The sequence below is a fragment of the Sus scrofa genome, chromosome 17 (genome assembly GCF_054392235.1).
Source record: "Sus scrofa isolate SSC_HxYL_T2T_F1_AM1 chromosome 17, Sscrofa_HxYL_maternal_Yorkshire_Landrace_v2.0, whole genome shotgun sequence".
NCBI lineage: Eukaryota > Metazoa > Chordata > Mammalia > Artiodactyla > Suidae > Sus > Sus scrofa.
Genome location: NC_139399.1, coordinates 51,894,019 through 51,919,623, shown reverse-complemented (window position 1 = coordinate 51,919,623; position 25,605 = coordinate 51,894,019). Strand labels below are relative to the sequence as shown.

The 25,605-nt window shown below is 41.8% G+C and overlaps 1 protein-coding gene and 1 pseudogene across 25 annotated transcripts in view; one reads left to right on the top strand and one right to left on the bottom strand.

The window, feature by feature from the left end:
* CHD6 (chromodomain helicase DNA binding protein 6) overlaps positions 1-25,605 on the top strand; it is a 216,833-nt gene that overhangs the window by 42,469 nt on the left and 148,759 nt on the right. For 2 of the 25 annotated variants that reach the window (XM_085003929.1, XM_085003924.1), the window contains exon 1: positions 580-632. The exons of 22 other annotated variants lie outside the window; for them this stretch is intronic. The gene's annotated coding sequence lies outside the window, so the exon portion shown is untranslated. Of the gene's footprint in view, positions 1-574; positions 633-25,605 lie in introns of those variants that run through there. One more of the 25 variants, XM_085003932.1, reaches the window with a different exon arrangement.
* On the bottom strand, positions 15,187-15,861 carry LOC100738390 (ras-related protein R-Ras pseudogene; annotated as a pseudogene).

Genomic DNA, 25,605 nt, shown 5'->3' with positions numbered 1-25,605 from the left:
TAATGGATTTTGGAATAAATTACCAGTAAATTTTTTTCTGTTTACTCCTAAAAAACTTGGAGTAATGATGAGGTTGATATTATTCTATTACTTACTGGCTCTGTTTTCCTTGGCAAGTTATTTAACATCCTGTGCTTTGGTTTCTTCATCTGTACAATGGGAAAAATTACAGTGTCTATGATAATTAAGAAAAATAATGCATTAAATGTTCATTGCTGGATTCTAGTTTATCAATTATCATTAACAGTGCTTTTTTTGTCTGTGCCAGTGGCATGTGGAAGTTCCTGGGCCTGGGATCGAATTCAGCCACAGTAGACAATGCTGAGTCCTTAACTACTCAGCAGCACATATTAGAAGGACAAGTCTAACTTCAAGTTTTTAGATCCTAAATTTATTTTAGTAGAAGGACTTTTAATATCTGAAAACCATCTATCTCAGGGTGGATAGATATAAATACTTCTGTATTAAATAAGGAGGTAACCTTTGTTCCAAGTATTAGCAACAGAAGGGAGCAGAGCTAATTGATTTCTTCCTTGATAATGATAATGTGATGTTACCTTGTCTCTGTTCTCAGGAGCTTAGAGATCAATACAGAAATAGATTTCCCAGATCAGCCTTCCCTGGGACCAGAGGTACTTTATCTTACAGTTCATTTTCAGTTACAGTTGATCCTTGAACAACACAGGTTTTAACTGCATGGGGTCCACTTACATGTGGCTGTTTTTTTTTTTTTTTTTTTTTTTTTTTTTTTTGCTGGATATGTGGCATGATCCATGGGTGCAGATGGATCGCATGTGGAGGGTTGACCGTAAAGTTAAATATGGATTTTCAGCTGCACATGGGGCATCGGCATCCCTCACCCCTACGTTGTTCAAAGGTCAGCTGTGTGTTTTAAAACTACCTTAGCTTAACCTTTAGGTATCATTTGTTGTTTGTTTTTTTATAGTCTCTTCCTTTTTACCACTATTATTGACCAATTCATGTTCAATAGATAAGTAAGGCCCAGAGAAAATCACAGAAAGGTGATGATAGCCTGGTGAGAGTTATTAAAAATATTTGGCAGACAGCTATTGGAATAGTATTGTTAAAGCTGGCAAGGTGCAGTTTTCTGGTAACATCGTTTTCCTTACCTAACAAGAAGGGGTACAAAACACACAGTTAGGAGAGTTCCCATTTTGGCTCAATGGGTTAAAAACCCGACATAGTGTCTGTGAGGATGTGGTTCTGATCCCTGGCCTTTCTCAGTGGGTTAAGGATCTGGGTTTGCTGCGAGCTGCGTCATAGGTTATAGATGCACCTCAGATCCTATATTTCTGTGGCTGTGATGGTGGCCTACAGCTGCGGGTTTGATTTGACCCCTATCCTGGGACCTTCCATAAGTCACAGGTACAGCCCTTAAAAAAAAAAAAAAAAAAAACAAAAACCCAAAACAAAATGCATAGTTACAGATGAAAGAGAGTTATCCTTTGCATAGCCTTGGTGCCTGTATTATTGAACCCCTTTATTAGATTAGTGGTTATGATATTTGAACAGCATTTTTTTCTCTAAATATAGTACATTTCTATAACATGTAAGATAAGAATAATTACTCATATACTTTTTAAGTTTTGGAAGGAGGTAGGTGGTATATTTGACCTGCATGGTATAATCGGTTAATGTTTTAACCATTGTGCTACCAAGATGATAATAGCATATTTTAGGAGCAATGGGAATGGAGAAAAGATTGGAAGAAGGGAAGTTGCTTTTTTTTTTCTTTTTAACTTCATTTTTTCCTTATACTAATGAGTTTTTCTTCAGCTTGTACAAAAATATTTATTTAGGACTTCTCTTGTGGCACAGCTAGTTAGGGATCCATCTGGCATTGTCACTGCAGGGGCTTGGGTCACAGCTGTGATGTGGGTTCAGTCCCTGGCCCTGGAACTTTCATGTGCCATAGGTGCGGCTAAAACAACGTTATGTATGTGAGTGTTGGAAAAATTGAGAAGTATAGATAAACTGCTTTAAGGGTTAGAATTCTATGCACCCATTTGAAGAAGCACATATTATGGTGTAGTCAATTTCCATGAATAACTTTTCTCAGAGTAAAAAGTCTGAAAGAGTTCAGTTTGAAATCAAGACATCTTATTTACACTTTGGTAATAGTTCATTGCCTAATGGAAAGCATACCTCCATAGGCATGTGGTAGAGACAATTTCTGCTGACAAAAGAAATCTACGCAAAGTATCTCACATATAGTCTTTTGAGGGCACTGCTGTCAGCTTTTTTTCGTGTTTGTTTTACATAAAGCTTTCTGCACTTTTTCATGCCTCATGGATGGTGGCCAAACTAAGATTTGGTTATGAATTCCTGTCTTTTCTTTCCCTTAACTTTAAAAAAATGTTTTTATTTTGGGATATTTCAAACATACATTTAAGTAGAGAGAATAATACGATGAATCCTCATGCCATTCTTGTTTTATGTGTCCCTTTTCACTTTCTTTTGACCTAGAGTATTTTAAAGAAAATCCCAAACAACCTATTGTTTCACCTATAAATATTTTAGTGTATATATCTCTGGATAGAAAAACACACTAGCATATGCAACCAATTCCCTGTAACCTAATTCCTTAATATTATCTAATACTGAAGCTCTTCCCTTGACTTTTCTCAAAAATGACTTTTTACAGTTAACTCTTTGAATCAGGTCCAGATAAGGTACACCTAATGCATTTGATTGATACCTCTTTAATCTCTTTTAATCTGTAATAAACTATCCTTTTTTGTTGTTATGGTATTTATTTGTTGAAAACACCAGGTTGGAGTTCCTGTCGTGGCTCAGTGGTTAATGAATCCGACTAGGAACCATGAGGTTGCGGGTTCGATTCCTAGCCTCGCTCAGTGGGTTAAAGATCCGGCGTTGCCGTGAGCTGTGGTGTAGGTTGCAGACTCGGCTCAGATCCCGTGTTGTGTATTGTTGTGGCTCTGGCGTAGGCCAGTGGCTACAGCTCCAATTCGACCCTTAGCCTGGGAACCTCCATCTGCCGTGGGAGCAGCCCTAGAAAAGGCGAAAAGACAAAAAAAAGAAAAAGAAAACACCGGGTGATTCCCCTTTCCCACATTATGGATTTTTGCTGGTTGTATCCTTGTATCATATGATACTTTCTCCATATTACCTGTAAATGAGTAGTTGGATTTATAATCATTCCTATTTTTTTATTATTCATACGTGGTGTATTATACTTCCTGTTCCTGTTAGAAGGCTGTAATATTTGTTTGTCCTACTTTGTTTACCAAGGTTAATTGGTGGATTCACGTTGGCATAGCCCTTTGTTGTCAAGTTGTGTTAACCCATTTGGCCACCAAAGTCCATAGGGTAACTTTCTGACAACCTACAGACTTCCAGGTCTGTCCACCTTTCGTCTAATGGTCCTAATCTGACCTTCACTATTGGTTGTTGCTTGAATCATTTATTTTACTCTTTGTTATGCTTTAAGATGATTGAGAAACTTGTAGAAAATGAAAGGAAAATTTTTGATTAAGAGCTTTAAAGAAAGTAAAATGAGGTGTCTGAAAAATTCGTTTATGCAAAGTACTTTTTCCCTCTGATTATGTTCAGTAAAAGAAGGGTCATGTAGGAGTTCCTGTTGTGGTTCAGCGAAAACGAACCCAACTAGTATCCATGAGGTTGCGGGTTCGATCCCTGGCCTTGCTTAGTGGGTTGAGGATCCAGTGTTGCTGTGAGCTGTGGTGTAGGTCGAAGATGTGGCTCAGATCCAGTGTTGCTGTGATGTAGGCCTGCAGCTGCAGCTCCGATTCTTCAACCCCTAGACTGGGAACTTCCATTTGCCGTGGGTGTGGCCCTAAAAAGCAAAAAGAAAAAAAAAAAAAGAAAGAAAGACGTGTCATATAGAAAAGAGTGTTTTAAAGTTGTATGTTTATGTGGTATCTGAAAAAAGGACAGACGGAGCTTCTTTGCAGAACAGATGCTGACTCACAGACATTGAAAAACTTATGGTCTCCAGAGGAGACAGTTTGGGGGGTGGAGGGATGTGCTTGGGCTGTGGGATGGAAATCCTGTGAAATCAGATTGTTATGATCATTATACAACTACAGATGTGATAAATTCATTTAAGTAATAAAAAAAAATGAAAAAAAAAGAATTTGTATGAAACAAAAAAATAAAATAAAATAAAATAAAGTTGTATGTTTAGGGAGTCCCTGTCCTAGTGCAAGTGGAAACAAATCTGACTAGGAACCATGAGGTTGCAGGTTCAATCCCTGGCCTTGCCCAGTGGGTTAAGGATCTGGCATTGCCATAGACAGATAAATAAATAAAGTTGTATGTTTAGCTAAATTAAAACGCCCCCTATTGATTTGCTTTTGAATGAGTTGTCTTTTTAAGGTTTTATGAGAAAAGATTTTGAGCTAGACTCCTGCTTTTGGATTATAAGGCATTTGTGAAATGTTTTTGTCTACATTGGGGTTTGCTCCGAGGATAAGAAAGTTCCAAGGTTACTTTGGTTTGGGATTATGGATCATGAATCTGTATGGGTCACTTGAATTCATATGGGTCATTTATTCTCACTGCCATGGTAATATACTTTTCCTGTAATCCTATTGGATGGCTGTTGTATAAATGTCAGTAGTATTATTTAACCTTATGTAGTACTTCCTATGTGTCAGACACTCTATTTTGTTATTTGCATGTACTAATTTATTTAATCCTCACATGATTATCATTCCTGTTTTACATATGAGGAAACTGAGAGATTAAGTGATTTGCCCAGGTCACACAGCTAATAAATGGCAAGGGCTAGGATTTGGACACAGGCAGTTTGACTGCAGAATTTATGCTCTTAGCAGAAGGACAGAATGGATTATGTAGTGTCTCTTTTACCAGAAAAATAGCTCAAATGCACTGTCCTACTCTGTCTGGAGGATAATCTACTTCTATTTGTGTATAAATAATGTATGTCATATACATAATTTGTTTGCTTGTATGTGCATATAGAGAGACACACATACACTCATCACATGTCCACTTGGAAGAACAAGTATCTAGGGTTTTCCCTTTAGGAAGGTTCTTATTCTGAAACCTTTTGTGACTTGACCTTAGATGGAAGTGGCAGAAACAGCCCTCAGACTCCTGTATAATCATCTGGGGTAGAGAGACTTAAGGGGTCAGAATAGATGGAAAAGTCACAAGGGAAACCTAGCAGACACTTGAGGTCATAGTCTGCTTCACATAGGATACTGCTGTGCCCTTGGACCCTTTTTGCCTTGAAGTTCAAGCTGCTTGCTCTCTGAACAGCCAGCCTCCTGGATATTAGCTACACAATTTCAGGTTATTTTTGGAGCAGAAAGCCATATACCTAGTATCCAATGCCATGATTTTTTTTTTTTCCAAATTCTCCAAATCAGAGTAAATAGCAGCCATTAGTCTCAATTATATAATCAAGAGCCGGGAGGTACTATAGACTTTGCCCCAAGTGTGTATCTGCTTCTTACTAAGTGATTTTTTTTTAAGTTGAAGTAGTATGTCTCATGTTTTAACAAGCTGTTAAATAATTTTCTTCCCGTTTTTCTGTCCCTCAGTCTGTTTTTACTTTAGCAAGTGAATTCATTATTTCTACCAAATGTCAGTTCAGATGGGAACAAACGAATAATTTAAGCGGTCATGTTCTTTCACAAAAAGGTCTCTGCCTTTTTCTGTGCTTTTATATTTGAATTGTGTATTATAGTCTGTTAAGAAGTTAATTTGTGTGGATAAGAAAACGACTAGATTCTCCAGAATCTGAACATTGTTGTAACAATCTGATAGATTTATACACACACACACACACACACACACACACACACACACTTATTTATTTATTTATTTATTCTTGCTTTTTAGGGCCACACCTATGGCATATGGAGGTTCCCAGTCTAGGGGGCCATTTGGAACTGTAGCCATTGGCCTAGGCCATAGCCACAACAAACTTGGGATCCGAGACATGTCTGCAGCCTATACCACAGATCACAGCAGCACTGGATCCTCAACCCACTAAGGCCAGGGATCGAACCTACGTCTTCATAGATGCTAGTCAGATTCGTTTCCTCTGAGCCACAATGGGAACTCCAATCCGATGTTTTAAACAGTTGGGTATCACTGATAGGGATAAGAGTTATACAAAACTAATGAGAAAGCTTTCTTGGGTCAAGAGCTGAATGAAATGGATTTATCTAGTGTCTTTTAGTCCGTGTTTGAAGCATCCAGCAGTTGTGGGCCAGTGGTAAAATTTAACAGGAATGACCTCAAGGGATTGATTCTCTTGGTGTAAGAGTGAGGATAGATTTAAAAATAACATATTTCTTAATTTTATTTATTCTATTTATAGTTTCAATTATTGATACTTTTTATGTAATTTGGGTAATCGCCATTGTATGGTTAAATTTTCACAAATTTAAGAATTTCTTAAAGTACTTAACATGTTTTGGTAAAGATGTTCATGCCGTCTAATAAAAACAGATTTTCTGAATCATTCTGTTGACTTCTCTGCATTCTTTTCTTTTTAGTAAGTTTTTCTTGAAAAAAATGAATTTCTTACTCTTTTATATTTAAAAGAAAAACAGCTTTCTTATTTACTTGTAGAATGGAGAACTCAGAAAAATAGGGAATATATTAGTGCTTTTTCAGGATTCATTTCCTGTAGTTTTTTTTTCCCCACCTTTTGGGCAAAGGATCCTTAGAAAAGGTTTTTTTGTTTGCTTGTGTGTTTTTGTTTGGGGGGGAGTTGTTTTTGTGTTTTTTTTTAGGGCCGCACCCTGTGGCATATGGAAGTTCCCAGGCTAGGGGTTGAATCAGAGCTGTAGCTGCTGGCCACAGCCACACCAGATCTGAGCCGCATCTGTGAACTACACCGCAGCTTGTGGCAATGCCTGATCCTTAACCCACTGAGCAAGGCCAGGGATTGAACCTATATCCTCATGGATATTAGCTGGAATCATAACCTGCTGAGCCACAGGGGAAATGCTAGGAAAGTGGTTTTTTGGTTTTGTTTGTTTTGTGTTTTAGGGCTGCACTCATGGCATATGGAGGTTCCCAGGCTAGGGGATCCAATCGGAGCTACAACTGCCAGCCTTCACCACAGCCACAGCAATGCCAGATCTGAGCCAAGTCTGTGACCTACACCACAGCTCACGGCAACGCCAGATCCTTAACCCACTGAGCGAGGCCAGGGATTGAACCCGCAACCTCATGGTTCCTAGTTGGATTCGTTTTCGCTGCACCACAAGAACTCCTAAGAAAGTATGTTTTTTTTTGAAGTCTGATGTAAAATATCCTCATTTTATAGTTGAAGTCATGTCCTTAGTTTCTTTGGTGACTGTCCTGTGTATCTGCCCTTTTTGGTTACTGAATGAGGTGACCAACTCCTTAGAGATATGCCAGACCATAAAATGAGAGAGAGAAGTTTGAAAAGTGGTTGAATTTGGTATAAAAAAATTGGAGGTGAGTATTATGTTGGACACATACTAACACAGTTCTGGCTAGAATTGAATTAATAAAGACAAGCTACAGATGTGTTGCTTTCATGCCGGCTCTTGGCTAATTGGGCCAGTTCCAGTGTGGTGCCAGACTCTACTCTGGGAGGTTCGCCTGTGTAAGTGGGCCTTTGCCTTGGCACCAATCCCTTGAGTGGTAGTCATGGCCAGAGCAGTAGAGTTGGTTTTGCTTGGTATTCATGACATGAACAGCAGCAACTGCAAACATGAGGAAAACTTGAGGTTTCTTTTTATAAAATTAGTGATCTTTGTACAAATATATTTTTTACCGATCATCATATAAACCCTTTCTTGGTTCTAGTTTTCAAGTAGTTTCTTAAGGACTTAGAATAGGAACAGAACAGTCATATATATATATATATATTCATTCCTTCTAGTTTACACATCTCATACATCTCATAGTTTCTCCTTATGTTCTTTAGAATGTCCAGGGCAGTGCTTGATGGATGTTGTCCTTGTCTTTTGTCAGACTTTATATAAGTGTTGATACTTTGACTAGATAAAGTATCTTAGTTCAGCTTTTGTTTGTTTGGGTGTTTTTCTTTTGTCTTCTTTTAGGGCTACACCTGTGGCATATGGAGGTTCCCAGGCTAGGGCTCGAATCTGAGCTGTAGCTGCTGATCTACACCACAGCCACAGCAATGCAGGATCCAAGCCACGTCTGTGACCCTCACCACAGCTCATGGCAATGCTGGATCCTTAATTCATTGATCCAGGCCAAGGATTGAACCTGCATCCTCATGGATACTAGTCAGGTTCATTAACCATGGAGCCACCGTGGCAACTCCTTAGTTCAGCTTTGATTTTGCAAATTAAGGCAGATACAACATAGAAAGTTCAGGAGAGAACTGAAAATACCTGGGGTGTTAAATGGTAATATTAAATATACAGGAATATTTTTCCTAGAGAAGAAAAAAAGCTGTAAGATAATTCATTATCCTAAAGTATAGGTAGGACCTGTGCTGGCAAATTAACAGCTTCCAGATTGTATTTGAATATATGAGAACAGTCTAATGCTCTGGGGATGCGACTGGGGCAGAGCACCACCAGATGTCCCTACCTAACTCCCACTGGACTAAAGCACTGCACCCTGAACCTGAAAGACATGTTCCCTTCCTCCTGTGATGCCCCTCCAGCGCCCTCTACTGACCAAGCTTAACATCACACTCTTTGTAAAGGAAAAATGCTTCACGCCCAGTGCATTATCACAGAGCAGGTATTGAAGGGTGAATTTGGAATTGAGCGACAGTAAATTGATAACTAGTACTGAAGCCAGACTACAGGAGTACATACTATATAATTCTGCTTTTATAAGGTACAGAAACAAGCAAAACTAATCTATGCTCTTAGAAGTCAGGCTTACCCTTGGAAAAAAGTCAGAGTGGCCAAAAAGCATGGGTGGGGCTTTCATAGTGCTAAGAATGTTCTGTTTCTGGATATGGATGCTGGTTACATGGGTGTGTTTAGTATGTGGACAGCTTTACATTTTTAAATGCATATTATACTTCAGTAGAAATTAAAGTGCAGTGCAATCTGATTCCAGAAGTAACAGAGGAATAGAGGAAATACAAATAATACAGGGTATCTTAACCTTTTTAAAATTTTGTAAAACCTGTTTGAGGACTGTTCAGTTAATGTCAAAAAACAGGTGTCTCATTCATTCAGCAGGAAATATTAATAGCCAGACTACTATTTTTTTTTCCCATTTGGGATCATATTGTTAACGCTGAGGCCTTCTGTAGAGCAACGTACACTTATGTTGTTGACGTTCTTACCAAGTCTTTGAACAGCAGCTTCTAAGTTTTCTTTCTTTCTTTTTTTTTCTCTAATGGCCTTTCAGTTACCTCTTTGTTCTTAGTCTAAATAAAATATTACTGTTCTCCTCTGTAAGTATTCTCTTTGCCTTTATCTTTGTCATCATATTCCCTTCTTCTCAAGGCAGTTAAATCACCGTATCCCCTTTTGCCTGGCTAAGAAATTTGGGGGCCCACAGTGGTCACTCCCATCTAAGGGTTAATGGGAGTGGGAACTGTAGATGTTTGGTTCAGGAATTGGTGGTGATAGGAGAGTCCCAGTGTGTGGCTTTTAAAAGCTGCAAGCAGAAGCGGATCAGTACTGTGGTTTGTTCAGGAGTAGATAACCCTGGTTGCAGAATCTTAAGGAATTCACCAAGTTAGGAGTTGAACTTGGGCCCAGGAGAAGTATATGGAATCTAGATAGGAGTCAAATTCCCAGAAAGCAAAGATTACTAAGAAACGTTGGCATTACACTGTGGAGAGACTTTAGGGTGAATTTTAAAGTAGAGTCAGCTGTTTAAATCCAAATCAAATTAATTGCTAAATCAAATTGAAGTGAATACTAGTGATAGACTTGGAAGTAACTACTTTTGTGTACAGAGCTTGCCATCTCCACATATATAGGATATGGTGGGTTTTGTACTTTGAATCACTCACTGGTGGCACTTCTATCCAGAGAGGCCTTGGCCAGCCTGAGAGTTACCGCAAGCCTATAACACTGAAGGCTGAAACAAGTGACGCTCTTGCAGAAATTGTCTCCTTATATTTTTTTGACCCTTAAGTCATTTGAGGGTGGCGGGAAGAAAATAATGTGAGTGGTGAAACTAGCCAGTGAGCCTTCCGTTTATAAATTCAATCCACATACTCACCCAACCAATATATGGGTAGTGACTGTATAGTAGGCCCTGTCCTAGGGGTCAGGGACTGATGGAGTTCCTTGACCCTCTGGAGAATTTATTATTTTGTATTCCTCTGTTTGAGGGCTGCCTTTGTTATACTTGTCTGTGGCATGCAGCTTTGTCACCAACTCCTTGAGGATTCTGTTGAGCCTTAAGTTTTTATTTTATATATTTTTTTGGACACACCTGCAGCATATGAAATTTCCCAGGCCAGGGATTGAACCCATGCCACAGCATTGGCAATTCTGGGATCCTCAACCCAGTGAGCCACCAGGAAACTCCTCTATTGAGTCTTTAAGAGTTATTACTTGGATTTCTTGTCCAGGCTAATGAGAGAGTTTCCTGACTTTTATTTATTTCATTTCATTATCACCTGAGCTGTTATCCTGCCACCAGTAAAGGGCCTTGTTTGCAAATTTAGCTTCTTAAAGAAAGGGTGCCTATGATTGAAGGTATGAATCTCATCCTGCACATGTATTCTAAAGTGGCAGTTTGGAAATTTGCCGTCCGTTGTAACTGCTCATCTGCATCTAGAACAATCTTAAGTCCCATGGCTACGTTTGGTTCTCAAGTGCCTGTGTTGGTGGTAGAAGGGAGCATCGGTGTAGGTGATAGAAGTGTAATGTAATATGAGTGAGAGATTATGGGTATCAAGAAGTTAAGTTTATATCTCAAAACGGTTGTCCTTCGGTCCGGGAATGGATCCTATTTACCCAGTAAACTAACAGGCCCTTCTCGTCTCCCAGATTAGTCTGCCTTAAATAATACCACATACCAATCTGAAAACTTGTTGAGCTTTCCTTTTAGTTAGGCGATTATGTAGGTGTTAGAAATCAGTAGTTTTAATGATACCTTGTTTGCTAATATATTAGTTTCAAATAGGTGACTACATCTATACGTATACCAATATTTAAGCCAATTAAATGGACCACACACAATATATTGATGGTATCAACAGAGTTTAGTCAATTGGCTTACATTTGCCCGAAGTGGCCTCTTGAGTCTTCACTCTTGCTTGTTGCCTGCAGTTTCTGCTTTTAGTGTAGCACAGTCAGATTTGGAGAACCAGGGCATTTTATTGGCAGGAGATTCCTCTTGCCAGCCACCTGCCTCACCATTCAGCCAGGGCTTGTCATGCTTGCTCTTGCAAGGAGAACTTTTAACCTGGTCAGTCACGTCGTGCAACGCCTTGTTTCACGTATTCCCCCCCCCCCCCCAAACTGGTCCAGACACGATCCTCTCTTCCTTTTAGATTTCATGGAAGGGGGGCCTTGAAGGTGGGAGAAGGTTAAGAACTGTTTAATCTTTTAAAAATCCAGAGCTTGGAGTTCCGTTGTGGCTCAGAGGAAACGAATCTGTCTAGCATCCACAAGAATGCAGTTTCAATCCCTGGCCTCCATTAGTGGGTTAAGGATCTGGTGTTGCTGTGAGCTGTGGTGTAGGTTGCAGATGTGGCTTGGATCTGACGTTGCTGTGGCTGTGGTGTAGGCCAGCTACGACAGTTCCAATTCAACCCTTGTCCTGGGAATCTCCATATGCTGTGGATGCGGCCCTAAAAAAAAAAAAAGACATAAAAATCCAGGGCCTAAAACATCCTTCTCAGATTCTGTTAAACAAAACTTCTTAGACCCTAAGGAAAGGGCAGGAGGTGGCAGAGTTGAATGGCTTTTGGGAGATGAAATGGCGGTGGAGTGCATTGGGTGCAGGTCATCCTGGGTCTGTGGCAGGCCATTTAACGTGGGACATGGAAGTTAAGTGTCAGGATTTCACCTTAAAACTTGAATAGAAGGACATTTGTGTCCGTTTCAGAATCCATTATTTTTCTTGTTTTTAAATAGAGGAAAAACACTTTGGAAAAAATATTTTTTTTAATTAAAAATAAATTTTTACTCTAACACTGCAGAGTTGTAGAGGTAGGGGAAAAGCCTATCTTTTTAGCACTAGGCATTCCGCAGATTTATCTGATGTTTTCAGATTGTAGATTGGTTTGTACTTGGTCTGGCTCTTCTGTTACATTCTGTGGAATAAAGAGTGATGAGCCTGGATGACCATAAATATGTGATTTTTCTTGTATTATTTATCCCAAAGTAAAAACTCTGCCGAGTGTTGTCTATGTTATGATTTTGTTAATGTATTTACTTTGTTTCCTGCTGTCTTGGCTAGCCATCAGATAGATTTTGTTCCTTACTGTAAATTGCTCCAAATAGTTTTGTTTAACAATTCAGAAGCTTTATGAAAGTAGATAAGGAATTTAAATAGAATTACTTACTTAGCACTTATATACATAAAGATTTTATCTGTGTTTATCATAGGAATTATTTGTATAAAATATATTTTTCCCTTGTATGTATGTAGTATTATTTGAAGGGTCCATCCTTCTTGTCTAAAATGTACTTAAAAGATCTTTTTGAATGATAGTTTTATCAAGCCGTTTTAATTGCTTCCTGTTTACCCCAAGGATGGATCAAAACCGTCCCCTGCTACAGCTTGCTTGCTTTTTTTCCCCTCTAGACTGTTGTGGTTTTTCTGTAGAGTATCTTTCTAATCTCTGCCCACTCAGTAAATGGCCCAAATAGAAGGTCTCCAATCCTGAACGCTACTTTCCTTTGCCTACAAGACACTTGATGTAGTAGTGCTAAGAGAGCGGAATTGGAACCCAGGAAATCTAATTCTTGTACTTCTGCATAATAGCCTTTGGGCAATCAGACTGCTCTGACACTTTGTTTCATTATATTAAGATAAAAGTGTTGCAAGCCCTGAGCTTTAAGTTCGCTATGCTTCTGTCTTTACTGTTCCTTCAAATTTAACCTGTCTCCTCTCCCAAAAGAGACAAAATAGAATTTGTCTCTAGTCTACAAATGAGAAATGGAGTCCCAGGGAGATTGAATAAATTGTACAGATCATACTACCTTTGCGTTCAAAACCTAGATATCTTCACTCAAGTCTAAGCTATTGCTCTTCCTCCGCAAAGGTATTAGAGTGTAACGAGGCTCAAAGGTCTTGTGTGCCTGGTGAGGTCTCTTGAGACTGAATGTGGAGTGTCATATGTAAAACTCTGTCTCCCTACATAATTTTCAGGGCTCTGAACTTTGAGTGGGCTTGGCTGTCAGAGGTTTGGTTTCTTCAGTCCTGTGTTCATAGATGGGATCATTCCTGATCTGGGTCAGTTGACATTTCAGTGTAAGGTCTGATGACAGAAAGTGCAGTTGGGTTTTACTTTTTATTATTATTATTTGTTTGCTTTTTAGGGCCGCACCCAAGGCATATGGAGGTTCCAGGCCAGGGGTCGAATCGGAGCTACAGCTGCCGGCCTACACCACAGCTACAGCCACATCAGATCCCATCCGCATCGGTGACCTACACCACAGTGCCAGATCCTTAACCCCACTGAGCGAGGCCAGGGGTTGAACCCGCAACCTCATGGTTCCTAGTCGGATTCATTTCCACTGCGCCACCATGGGAACTCCCAGGTTTTACTTTACAGTGTGTTACTTGATAGCTCTGGTAATGCCTGCCCACTTGCTTCTACTACTACCCTCAATACTGATTCTTATCAAGCAAGTAGGAGTTGAAATGATTTTCTCCAATTGATGAGATGAACTGGGTGTTAGAGTTGATTTTTCTCCTTCTGTATTATGCAGATGTGTCTCATTCATCATTGAGATCAAGTATTTGTGTGATCTCAAAGGTTCCATTCAGTTCTGATTCTGTCAGTGCAGCTTGAAATGTTTCTAGTTGATTCTAGATTGTAGAGCCTTCCTTAGTTTACACCATTATATGGTCTAGGTAAAACAAATTAAGGAATTACGGCAACCTAGCCATTGGCTGAAGTCAGTAGTAATGAGTTTACCTAGCCAGAGGAGATTCATTCCGTTAGTAAAAGCCTTGTTTTGTCATAGTTGACCAATAGGAAGCCTCTCAAAATGGACATTTCTGATACACTTGATCCAGTAACAGAGTTTTCTAGAAGGTCATTACTGCTCTTACTGCTCATTATCTCTCACAGATTCAAGTCACTACTCTTGATTTGCTTTTTGGCTTGCATTACCCATGTACAGGGTAACTAAGCTTTTAGTATAATATATTGAATGTTTAAAATACTTTTGAGGAGCAAAGCATCTTAGTTTATGTTAGAGATGGAAACGGTACTTTCAGGCCAGGAAAACAAAGAGCTGCCTCAGTTTGGAAGTTGTGACAGTACCAGTGCCTTCTCAGTAGTGATATTGGCAGATATTTCAAGTTAAGCATCTGCATTTTTGGAGAGAAGGGTTTTTGGTCTAAGCCTGGGTTATTTCCCTTACTCCAGTATGATCCTTCTCTTTCAACCCACCATTGATAAATCCGTGTGTAGTATTAATATATTGACTCATTCACCAAATACTGTGCTAGGAATTAGATACACAGTGATTGTCAAAATAGATATGATTCCTGCCCTCATGGCCCCCTTTTAATCTTGAGAGATGTGAATGCTTTAACATGTAGTCATGAGATTAAGGTGGTATATTATCTCTAGCCTGTTGTAGACAGCATCAAAGATCACCCTACACAGGCTTGCTCTAGCCTGAACTATACACAAAAGTTAACTGTCCACAGAAACAGATTTCATTTACAGATTCTCTTCGTTCCAGAAAAACCTTTCAGGCATCAAAAAATTTAGATATGAATCAAAGTCCTCATTTTTGGTGCTGTACCGTCTTTTTTTTTTTTTTTTCTTTGTTTCTTTTCTTTTTCTTTTTGACATTGGCAGCGACGTTTATTTCTCTAGGAGAGGGGGATTATATACAGCAGTGACCCAGATACCCAGAGCCCTCACCCTGGGGCTCAGGTGTGGGGAGGAAGCAGTGGCAGAAGGCACATAGTGGAGGCCAGGAATTGGATGGAGGTGCAGTGTATCCTGGGAGACCCAGATGGAGGAGCGGGCTCAGGAGCTGGTCCCAAGAGCTTGTGCCTGATGCTCCTGTCCATTCCCTACAGGATGACACAGGGGCAGCCTCCATCCTTCTTCTGGGGGGAGGGGGCACTGGGCGGGCAGGGTGGGAGCTCTTGTTCCTGGTACGTCCAGATGGCCTGCACCAGTTGCTTGAAGGCCTTATCCACGTTGAGGCACAGTTTGGCCAAGGCCTTGATGTAGGCCATGTGGTGGGAGTTGCTGAAGGCAGAGGCTTCAGATGGGGAACCTGGTGCTGCGTCTCTAGATCTGCCTTGTTCCCAACCAACACGATGGGGAGTCATCTTGGTCCTTGACTCAGAGGATCTGTGTGAAGAGCTTGCCCGTCTCGCTGAAACTCTGCCGGTTATTAATGGCAAACATGAGCTGGAAGTCTTGGCCAGCATGCATGTCCTGCTCCTGCCTGCAGTGAACTCGCCTGGATGGTGGTGTCCAGGATGTCTGGCCAGGGGAGCACCGTCCATGGTGCAGATCTTCGTGTAGGAGTCTTCAGTAGTGGGATTGTAGTCAGACGTGAAGTAGGACTGGGGGGGGTGTGGAGAGGACACCTTTACTGCAGCGTCCCGGCAGAGATGATGGGGTCCTGGCTGTTTTTCTCTGTGTCTCTGCCCCTTCCCCCTGCCCTCTGCAGGCTTCCCCTTTCTGAGTGTCTTCTGGTCCTTCTCTCTTTCTGGTATAAAGTACATTTCCATCATCGTGATTACATCCTGGCCTTGAGGCATTGAACACATCACTCCCCTTCTAAATCACTTCCCCTCTCTGAACCTCAGTTTTCTCACTGGGAAAATAAGGATAAAAATAGTACTATGCTTAGTGCAGTGTTTGTGAGATTCAGAGAAAATCCCTGTTCAGCTTTAACACATCACCTGGGCATAGTAGGTGCTCAGTTATTGGGAGCCATTGCTGTCCAGAATATCTGCCTGCCCATAGCTCTCCTTCCTCCTCCTCCTTTCCCTGTTTCCTCTTTTTTTTTCCTCTTCCTCCTCCCTCTCCCCCTCTGTCTTCACTGGCATCCAGTGTCTCCTCAGTGCTATGCCACCTTTGATGGAAAAACTTATTCAGAGCCTTGAAATATAAAAAAATCCTTTAAGTTGTTACAGAAGCATTTTCTCATGCCAGTCCAATGGTTCTAGTTGTGTAGAAAATGTTTCCATTACATCGTGGGGTCTTCTTTGAAGGGACTGTCATCTGAATGCCCTCCCATTGTTGGTTACTTGGCATGATTTTTGGAGACTATAAAAATAAAATAGAGTACAGAAAAAAGAATTATTGAATGGCAAACATGTTACTTGTAAAAAAATAAGAAGAAAAGGTGGACGATAAAGTTGGGGAAGCCAGAAAGCAGAACACGAAGAGAAAAAAAAGTTTTAATGAGGGGAGTTCTCATCGTGGCGCAGCAGAAACCAATTTGACTAGGAACCATGAGGTTGCAGGTTCGATCCCTGGCTGTGCTCAGTGTGTTAAGGATCGGGCATTGCCGTGAGCTGTGGTGTAGGCCGGCAGCTGTAGCTCTGATTTGACCCCTAGCCTGGGAACCTCCACATGCTGTGGGCACGGCCCTAAAAAAGCAACAACAACAACAAAAAGTTTTAATGAGAAAATTGAAAATTAGAGGTATAGCTCATAAGGTCTATTCAAGTACAGTAATAGGAGTTCCATCAAAAGAAAACAAAGGAGGAGTTCCTGTCGTAGCGCAGTGGTTAACGAATCCGACTAGGAACCATGAGGTCTCGGGTTCGGTCCCTGCCCTTGCTCAGTGGGTTAACGATCCGGCGTTGCCGTGAGCTGTGGTGTAGGTTGCAGACGCGGCTCGGATCCCGCGTTGCTGTGGCTCTGGCGTAGGCCGGTGGCTACAGCTCCGATTCAACCCCTAGCCTGGGAACCTCCATATGCCGCGGAAGCGGTCCAAGAGATAGCAACAACAACAAAAGACAAAAAAGACAAAAGACAAAAAAAAAAAAAAAAAAGAAAACAAAGGAGATTATGAGGAAATAATACAAGAGGATTTCTCAGAACTGAGACAGGAGTTTCTAGTTTGTGAAAGAATTTACCAGGTGCTCAACCTCCTGGATGAAAACAGCCCTAAGGCACATAGTTATGAACAGATGTGCCTTGGGGCTATGAGCTTTCTTAGAAGGAAGAGCCATTACTTACGAGTGATTAGAGAACAGATTCCTTAACAGGTGGTGGGAGGAACAGGACAGCAGTGAAATGCTCTCAAAATTCTTAGGAGAAATCCATCTCCAGCCTGTGATTAGCTACCCACCTAGCCATCAAGGTGGGATGCAAACATGCTTAGATGTGAAGTTCTCAGAAACTTCGAATTTCTTAGGGAGTTGGCGGACGTTGTGTCTCACCAGCATGAGAGGGTGAACCCTCAGAGAGGAGAAGGAAATGTGGGTGTTTACTCTTGAGAGGGTCCCAGGGAAAGAATCCGCAGGATGGTGATGAGAAATCTTAGGGAAGTGGCTTCGAAGCAGATTGGAGAGAATTGCAAGACTCCAGATAGGATGATGCTGTTGGGGGGAGGGAATTAACTTAAATTGAGAGGAATTTTCATTTCATTTTTAGGGCTGCACCTGCAGCATATGGGGTTGAATCAGAGCTGCAGCTGCTGGCCTACCCCACAGCAACAGCAACGCCATGTCTGCGACCTACACCACAGCTCACAGCAATGCTGGATCCTTTAACCCACTCAGCGGAGCCAGGAATCAAACCTGCATCCTCCTGGATACTAGTCTGGTTCCTAATCTCCTGAGCCACAACAGAAACTCCCTTGGGGGTGCATTTTTAGGAAAATTATTCATAGAAAACAAAGTAAATTAAAAATTTTAAATTTAAAGATACTTACTATCTTTAGGGAAGAAATATACAAAAAAAATTTAGCACAGTATAGTTTGTGACTTAGCTATGAATCGAATATTGATTTAATAAATATCGGTAAGAATAACTCTAGGGAAGATATGCTTCATCTTCCATAGCAAGGGTCTACTATGATGATGTTCCTGCTATAGTGGCAAAATTGAATAGTTGTCACGGAGACCATGTGTCCTGCAAAGCCTAAAATATTTATTTTCTGGCCTTACATAAAAATATCTGCCAACTCTTATTTTATAGGAAGAAGCCAATAGAATAATGTTTAAAATTGGGAAAAAAAGTAGCAGTATTAGCATTTTTTGAAAAATATTTATTTATTTTTATTGAAGTACAATATTATGTTAGTTTCAGATGTATGCTTTGAAATCAGGGAGCATAATACCTCCAGCTTTCCTCATCTTTCTCAAAATAGCTTTGGATATTCCGAGTCTTTTGTGGTTCCTTAAAATTCCAGTTCTGTGGAAAATGCCGTTGGTATTTTGATAAGGATTGCATTGAATCTGTAGATTGCTTTGGGTAGTATAGTCATTTTAACAATGTTATTTCTTCCAACCTGTGAGCCCAGTTTATCTTTCCATTTATTTGTGGCATTTTCAGTTTCATCAATGTCTTATATAGTCTCAGAGTGCAGGTCTTTCAGATCCTTTGTTAAATTTATTCCTAGGTGTTTTTTACTCAGTTGTAAATGTTTTCCTAATTTCTCTCTGATATGTCATTTATTATGTATAGAAACGCTACATATTTCAGTTATTAATTTTTTTTATTTTTTATTTATTTATTTTTTTTTTGCTTTTTAGGGCCACACCCATGGCGTATGGAAGTTCCCAGGCTAGAAGTCGAATCAGAGCTGCAGCTGCCAGCCTATGCTACAGCCACAGTAATGCGGGAGCCAAGCCAAGTCTGCTACCTACAGCTTATGGCAACACCAGATCCCCGACCCACTGAGAGAGGCCAGGGAACGAACCGGAATCCTCATGGATACTAGTCAGATTCATTTCCGCTGCTCCACAGTGGAAACTCCCTCTGTTATTAATTTTATCTCCTGAAACTTCACTGAATTTGTTATTAGTGCTAATGGGTTTTTGTTGGAGTCTGTAGGGTTTTCTCTATATAGTTTCATGTCATCTACATACAGTGACAGTTTTACCTCTTTCTAATTTGGATGCCTTTTATTTCTCTTTCTAGTCTGATTGCTTTAGGTAGAACTTTCAGTACTATTGAATAAAAGTGGTGAGACTGGGTATCCTTGTCTTATTCCTGATCTTAGAGGAAATGCTTTCAGCTTTTCACTGTTGTGTATAATGTGAGGCTGAGGGGTTGTCTTTTTTTTTTTTTTTTTTTGCTATTTCTTGGGCCACTCCCACGGCATAAGGAGGTTCCCAGGCTAGGGGTTGAATTGGAGCTGCAGCCGCCGGCCTATGCCAGAGGCACAGCAACTCGGGATCCGAGCTGCGTCTGCAACCTACACCACAGCTCACGGCAACACCGAATCGTTAACCCACTGAACAAGGGCAGGGACCAAACCCGCAACCTCATGGTTCCTAGTCGGATTCGTTAACCACTGCGCCACAACGGGAACTCCTGAGGGTTTGTCTTATATGGCCTTTATTATGTGGAAGTATGTTCCCTCTGTGCCCACTTTGTTGAGAGTTTTTATCATGAATGGATGTTGAATTTTGTCAAAAGCTTTCTCTGCATCAGTTGAGATTATCATATGACTTTTATTCTTCACTTTGTTAATGTGGGTTATCACTGTTTTTGTAGCTTTTTTTTTGTTTTATCTTTTTAGGGCCACACCTGCAGCATATGGAAGTTCCCAGGCTAGGGGTCCAGTTGGAGCTGCAGATGCTGGCCTACCCCACAGCCACACCAGCGAGGGATCTGAGTTACGTCTGTGACCTACACCACAGCTCCTGGCAATGCCACATCCTTAACCCACTGAATAGGGCCAGGGATTGAACCTGAAACCGCATGGATTCTAGTTGGGTTCCTTACCACTGAGCCACAATGGAAACTTTGGGGTTTCACTGTTTCTTAGAAATATTTTGGAAAGTAGCAGAAGGAATAGCTACGGATCAAAGGACTACCTCTGGGATATGTGAATCAGGAACTGGGAGGAGTATAGTCAGCAATATTTGTTGTTTTAAGCTTTGTATTATTGAATTCTTAAGCTAATAAGCTCATGTATTACTTTGAAAAAGTGTGAATGATGAGCACAGAGAAATTTGATTGGACTAAAAGAACAGAATAAACAGAAAAGGAAAAAAGAAGAGACTACCAGTTATGAAGAAAAGCCTTTTCTCTTGGAGTTCCTGCTGTGGCAAATGGGATTGGCAGCATCTCTGGAGTGCTGGGACATATATTTGAACCCTGGCCCAGTACTTTGGGTTAAGGATCTGGTGTTGCTGCGGCTGTGGTAGGTCACAGCTGAATCTGGGATCTGATCCCTGGCCCCAGAACATATGTCAGGGGGTGGCCAAAACAAAAAGAAAGGAAGAAAAGAAGCCTTTTTTTCTGCAAACATAGCTTTCCCATGTATTCACTTACTCCTTCCCAAGATAATCCCTTATGAGTCCAAATGCCAGGCACCAAGACAGAGTCCCTTCCTGGAGGGTGCTTCGTCGCTTAGCCAATGACACACAGACAGGGCAAGGATAGTATCATGGTGGTACAGCTGCTGCACTCTAGTGCTTTTCATGAGATGCTTTCAGGGTTTACGAAGTCGGGTGAGACATCTCGGAGAACGTGACTCCAGAGGTGAGGTCTGAAGGATAAGACACTGGGGTGGAAGGACAGAGGAAGGATTTTCCAGATGAGGCATAGCTTACTCCAAGTGTGGAGTACAGTTGGATGAATGGTGGGAGGTAGCATCAGGGCAGAAGACACAGACTGGAGGCTGGATTGCCTGTGCAGGCTCTGTGCTGTGAGGAATTTGTTTTCATTGCTGAAGACACTGTAGAGATAAGATCTGATTTTGTTTATGCTTTAGGGAAACATGCTCGTGGTGCCATGAGGGTTAGGAGGCTCTATCAAGTAAAGAAAACAACTGCCCCAAGTAGTAATAAACTCAGTAAGTGGACTGGGGAGGAACCACAGGATTCAGGAATTATGAAGACGTGAATAGAAAGGAAGTAGTTAAGGATGACTGAACTCTGGGCTGGCTGGCAGATGGTGGGACTCTAGCCTCCCGTGGGGGACATAGGAGCAGGTATGTATGTGTGGAAAGGCAGTACTGAGTTTGATTTTGGAAGAGATGTGGGTTTTTTGTGGCATCTCTGGAATACTTAATTGGAACTGGCTAGGATGTGGTCACTTCGAGGTCAGGAGGAGGACTTGGGTTTGGAAATGTGCAGTGGTCCCGATGTAGAGAGAAGTTTGGAAATTGAGTTGAGAACTCAGGGAGCCCTTGTGGTACTGAAAGGCTTTAGCCCTGGGGACACTGCTGTATAAGGGTTAGGCCTTACAATAGAAGGAGCCTGGGGGGAAGCTGTGCCTTAGGAGCCTGCAGTCAGAGGGAAGGCAGGAGAGAGTGGCCTGCAAGAAACCAGTGAGATGAAAGAGGAGGAAATGGCCCATAGTTTAAAATGCTGCTGGGAAGTCAGGATAAAGCCTTGGATTTGGCAACTAAGGGAGCCTTTGCTAAGAGCAGCTTTAGGGAAGCAGTATGGGAGGAAGTGGCAGACAATTCAGGTGTGGGATTTGTTAGTATAGTTACTATTCTTAGATAAGAGTTGAGCCTGTTTCTTTGTTGAGAGAAGAGCTGTAGAGAGAGAGAGGCTTAGTGATAATTTAAGAAATGATTCTTCATGGAACAAATGTTTATTGAGCACCTGTTAGGAGCCCTGTGCTGTTCCAGACTCAGGAAGTACAGCATGAACAGAACAAAGCTAGCATTTGTGTGTGTGCTTGCACCTCACAGGTAGTAAGTTTGTAATCCGCTGGGCGTAATGTCAGGTAGTAACAAGTGCCAGGAAGAAAGCTAAATAGGGTAAAAGGCTAGAGAGTGGGGGCAGCAGGTGGCAGGAATAGGGTGTTTGAGGACGACATCAGCGAAAGGATCCCATCGGAGGAGACACCTGACTGAAATGAAGAAAGACTCACTGCAAAGTGATCCAGAGGCTGAGGTGGCTGAGAAGTGGGAGAGGATGGACCCCAGGTACTGATGGAAGGAGAGGGGCCGCTTCCTTCCTGGGCCACTGGTGAGAAGGCACAGGACAGGCAGCATTGATGATTGCCAGGTGGCTCAGGTTCACTGTGTGGCAGATACCGTCGGTTCCCAGCCCTTTCCCTTCTTGCCTTTTTTATAGGTGAGGAAACAGAGTCTGGAAGAGGTTTTACCTGGCTCACTATTCTTAGAGGCAGAATTTCCTCTCCACTCTGGCATTTCAGACCCTTGCTGTTATCCTCCTACAGACTGCTTCCTGCCTAGCAGAGGACACAGATAAATCTGTCCAGTTGTGCAGGGTGGGTGTGAAGGTGGGCACATGAGAGGTTGAGGGATGTCTTGCCCTTCTTGCCCTTCGGACTTTTTTGGTCAAGGATGGCTTTCCAGAGTCTTGGTGAGAGGTGGTTGTGTGGAAAGTAACAGAATATCTTTTCTATCAAGGGAAATCTTGGTTACTCCATTTTGCTCCCATTCACCTTCCTGCAGACTCCCCCCTCCTCTTTCCCTCTTCTCCCAGTAACACTTTGTTTCAAATTAGCCAACTGGGAAGAATGTGCGCCCTAACCTGACCAATGGGAAGGGGACAGATACATCTGCTGAGTTAGGGATACATAGGGGAGGGTCCTTTGTACGGTGTGCACGCTTTTTGGAGTACCCGCGTCCTTCTGCAGGAGAGCCTTGTCGAGATCTCCCCATGTTCATGTGTCTCATTTTTCTGACACTGACGATCCAAGCCATGTTCCCAACAGATTGATGAGGGTCTGAGGAAGGTGGCGCCTCCCCAAGACCTCCGTGTGCCTTCCTGATGAACTCCTGTCAGATGAGTAGATATTCCCTATGTCCTGTGCCCATCCCTCTGAAGTCCCCTCCCTGTAACAAGGTGGGACTGTCTTATTTGTGCCTGCTGTGGTAGGCATGGTTCTTAGGAACCAGGCTTAAGGGCGGGGGCGGGGGGGCACATAGATTATAAAGTACATGTCTATTGTGGAGAAATTGAGGTAATCATGGCTTTGGGGTGGAGGGGGCACTCTGTGGCATGTGGAATTCCCAGGCCAGAGATGAGATCGGAGCCGCAGTTGTGACCTATGCAGCAGCTGCGACAGTGCCACTTCCTTTTACCTGCTGTGCAGGCCAGGGGTCGAACCTGCGTCCTGACTCTGCAGAGAGCCATCCCCTTGTGCCACAGCAGCCAACTCCGAGGTGAATCTGATTTTTAAAGTTGCTTCCTACTTCCTCTTTATCATGAAGTACCTGATAGAGTGGAAGAGATGGCAGCTTATTAAGAGCAGAGGTCCACATCCTTCCTGCCATCAATTGTGTCTTCTGCTGTCCTTATGAATCTTAAGGACCATGGCAGTAGTCTGCTATGTGTGCACTTGTCTGTGTTTGCATGAACACACACTCTTGTAATGAAATAGACCCCAGAATTCCTGCAGAATTCTCCAGGTAGGGTAAATTTAAATACTTTATATAAATATATATAAATGGTGAAATAGTGTGTATCTGCTGTTTATTATTATTATTATTATTATTGTCTTTTGAGGGCTGCATCTGCAGCATATGGAGGTTCCCAGGCTAGGGGTCCAATCGGAGCTGTAGCCGCCGGCCTACGCCAGAGCCACAGCAACACGGGATCCGAGCCGCGTTTGCAACCTACACCACAGCTCATGGCAACGCCGGATCGTTAACCCACTGAGCAAGGGCAGGGACCGAACCCGCAATCTCATGGTTCCTAGTCGGATTCGTTAACCACTGCACCATGACAGGAACTCCCAGACACCCTTTTGTTAAATGGAAGCATCATTAAGAGAGTAAGAAGAAATGGGAATTTTTATATTGTTTGTTTTTAATATTATTACCGGCTAACGCTGCTTTCATACATAAGCACTGAAATGGAGAGAGGAGATTGGAGTCCCCCCAGTTTTCATGTAATTCAGAAGTTAGACACTTTTTTAAATGCACTTTTTCCTTTGTTGACAAATTTCCTGCTTTGTCCACACAGACAGGAATTTCAGAATCTGTTTGTGTTATGCTTCTTATTAAATTGTGGGACCCTGAAATTACTGTTTCAATTTGTACTTTATTGAGCCAAGAGGATCTGTCAAATTACAAGTTTTGAGTGATGGTAGCCCAGCAGCAGAAGCTCTAAGACTACTTCCAGTATTGCACAGAAGCACCTGCCTGAGGGCGTGTCCATTCATCCATTCCTGCTGTATAAAATTTAGCCTTACAGATAGATGAAGTAGTTTTGTGTTTTTTAAACATGTGCCATCGAAGAGGTAAAAAAGCAGAGGTAACTTAAGAGAGAGTGCTTTTTAAACTATTAGGTACTGTTTGGAGTAATAAAAGTTAACAACTGCTTGTTGAACACCTATTGATATTGATGATATCTGTTATCTCATAGGGTGGTACATGCTGGCATGTGACAGTCCATCAGGGTGCTGGAAATGATTTTGCAAGAACAACTCAAGCTTGGCCAAAGACTGCTTTGAGGGACCCAGGGCAGTTAGTTCTAGAGTAGCACCACGGGGCCTGACCGGGAGTCTCTCTCCCTCAGAGAATGGGGCGCGGTTATCTCTGCAGCATGAATACTCCTGAAGGTACAGGTGGCAGTGTCTCGCATGTGAAGGAATTAGGGGAAGGGGCACCTGAGATCTGGTTTAGAATCTTTCACTCAGCTCTTTTCCTCCATGCCTTCTCTCTGCTGAGTAACCAAATCCAGGCCACACTTGCGTCAGCCCCATCTCTTCCCAATCTTTCCAGCTTGTGCTCATCTGCCCTCTGTGATTTTCTCCCCAGGCCCTGTGATGACACAGGCCCAAGGAATGGTGGAGCTGTGCGATCCCTGGGGCGCTTCTCCTGTGACAGGCTTTTTCACATTCATCTCATCCCTCTCTCAGCGTTTTTTCCTATTGGCTTATTTGCTTGGGATGGACTGTGCAGTCCTTTAATGTGGAGTTGGCACATTAAAGGACTGCACAGTTTATGGATCGAGTGGCACGTTGCCTGAGTGCTTTCAGGAAGCTTGAAGCAGTGAACAGTGTCATCGGCGAGGATCCGTTGGACATGTTTTCCCCATGGAGCCCTGCTTACTTGCATGCTAGTTTGTGGTACTCAGTCAGAAATTGTATTTCTTGATGTCCCTACTGCCTTATACTTGTTTTGTGAAATATCTTAAAAAATAATTTTTATTGGCATTGGTGAACTTTTTCTGTTTTGTAGGTGATTGGTTTCATTTTGTTGGGTAGAATTTTAATTGAGTACATAAGTCTGGTTATTGATAATACCCCTTTTTATTAGCCAGAACTTATTTTCTAAACTTCTTTATTTTGGAATTTGTGATAGTCTCTGATGGTTGAGAAGTTGGTTTTCTGGGGGTCTGATAATTTGAAGTTGA